Genomic DNA, 2,243 nt, shown 5'->3' on the forward strand with positions numbered 1-2,243 from the left:
CTGTATTTAGCTTCACATGCGAAGCCTCATCCAACTTCCACTTATTTGCTAAAAGCTCCTTTAAAAATTTCATTGTGTTTGGCATCTGCGATAGAGCTTCAATAAACGGTAAGTTACTATGTAATTTTTTTAAGAGTTTAAGGAATTTACCAAATTGTTCGTCTGAGTGGTCTTTCCTTGTCGCATTAGGGTATGGCACACGAGGTTTATATTCTGTACTTACCGACTTTAGGTTATTTTGGCCGACCTCATTCTTACCTTTGCTTACCACCGTTTCTAGCCTTAGTTTTGCAACTAACCCTTCCTCATCTTGAATGGCAATTGCGTTGAGTTGCTCCCTTGGGTTAGATTCAGTGTTGTTTGGTAGGCTACCTTGTGGTCATTGGGAAATTAACTTAGCGAGCTGCCCAATCTGAGTTTCGAGCCCCTGGATTGATGCTTGTTGATTTTTAAGTGCTGTATCAGTATTCTGAAAACGAGTTTCTGACACCGAGATGAATTTGGTTAGCATCTCCTCAAGGTTCGGCTTCTTTTCTTGGTGGTAAAGTGGTTGTTGAAAACTCGGAGGATGTTGTGGCCTTTGATTTCCTTGACCGCCCCACGAGAAATTGGGATGGTTCCTCCAACCTGCATTATACTATATGGGTTATTTTGGGATCTAGAGTTATTGTTACTCATATATTAGACTTGTTCCTCCTCGATGCTAGGGTTGAAGGGTTGATATTCTGTGCATGCTCCTCCTCCATTCAAATCGCACCTCATCACTGGATGTACCAGAGGAGAACCACACAATCCGTCAATCTTTTTATTTAAGAGTTCTACTTGGTTAGATAGCATAGTAACCGCGTTGAGGTTGAAAACATCGGCTGCTTTCGTCAACTTTGTTCTCATAACTTACCATTGATAGTTATTCAATGACATATCCTCAATAAATTCGTAAGCCATCTCAGGTGTCTTATTATTGATAGTTCCTCCAGCGGCTGCATCAATCATCTGCCGAGTCGAAGGATTCAGGCCATTATGGAACGTTTGAACCTGTAGCCAAAGCGGTAACCCATGGTGAGGGCACCTTCTTAAAAGGTCCTTGTATCTCTCCCATGCATCGTAAAGTGTTTCTAAATCCATCTGCACAAAAGAATTGATATCATTATGTAATTTGGTTGTTTTAGCCGGTGGAAAATATTTTAATAAAAAATTTTCAGTCATTTGTTCCCAAGTAGTGATTGACCCTCGTGGTAACGAGTTCAACCATTGTTTAGCCTTATTCCTTAACGAAAAGGGAAACAACCGAAGGCGAATGGCATCATCAGAAACGCCATTAATTTTAAAGGTATCTCAAAATTCTAGGAAATTTGCCAAGTGAGCGTTGGGATCCTCGTCCTGCAAACCATCAAACTGAAAAAACTATTGTATCATTTGAATTGTGTTAGGTTTCAGTTCAAAATTATTTACAACAATAGCAGGCCTAACTATACTTGACTCAGTTCCTGTTAAATTAGGTTTAGCATAATCATACATAGTGCGCGGAGCAGGATTTTGATTAACAGCAATTGTAGGAGGTAGCGGATTTTCTTGGTTTTTAGCCATCTCCTTGGTTGTGGTTTGAATATCGTTTTCTTTCTCGTTCTCTGTGCATCTTAACCTTTGCCTTATTTCTCTTTGGTTTCTACGAACTGTGCGATCGATCTCACTGTTAAAAAGTAATGGTCTTAACGGGTTTCTTCTAGTCATAAACTAGAAGAACCTGCCAGAAAAAGAGAAAAAGAAGAATTAGTAATAAAAATTAGAATAAAACTTAAATTGTAGAAAAATTAAATGGCTAAAGTAATAAAAATCGAGTGTTCCTAATATCTTAGTTCCCCGGCAACGGCGCCAAAAACTTGATACGTGATATTCGTGACAGGTTTTAAATATTTATAATGAATCGTTCTTGAAACTAACTATTATCACGATGAAGGCAAGTGTACCTATCGAACAGTAGTATAACTTTAGCAAGACTGGATTATCGAACCCAAAGGAAGTAAAAGTACTAGTATTAACTTTCTTTTTATTATCCAGTCTAAAAAATAAAAGGATTTTATTTATCTAACTAATTAACTAAACTAAGAAATCAAAGAAAATAGAATTGGGGAATTACTTTTGGAAAAACGATTGAATTAAGACAATACCTAAGGAAAAATCCACCTAGACTTCACTTGTTATTTGACTTTGAATCGGACGATTTATTCATTTGACTTGATCCG

At 37.5% G+C, this 2,243-nt stretch overlaps 1 non-coding gene across 1 annotated transcript; it reads left to right on the forward strand.

Annotated features, from left to right (window-relative positions):
• Positions 1–1,051: 1,051 nt before the first annotated feature.
• On the forward strand, positions 1,052–1,157 carry LOC121206519 (small nucleolar RNA R71). The gene has a single exon (XR_005901561.1). It is a non-coding gene; the product is annotated as a small nucleolar RNA R71 (small nucleolar RNA).
• Positions 1,158–2,243: the final 1,086 nt, after the last annotated feature.

The sequence above is a fragment of the Gossypium hirsutum genome, chromosome A01, assembly GCF_007990345.1.
Source record: "Gossypium hirsutum isolate 1008001.06 chromosome A01, Gossypium_hirsutum_v2.1, whole genome shotgun sequence".
Taxonomy (NCBI): domain Eukaryota; kingdom Viridiplantae; phylum Streptophyta; class Magnoliopsida; order Malvales; family Malvaceae; genus Gossypium; species Gossypium hirsutum.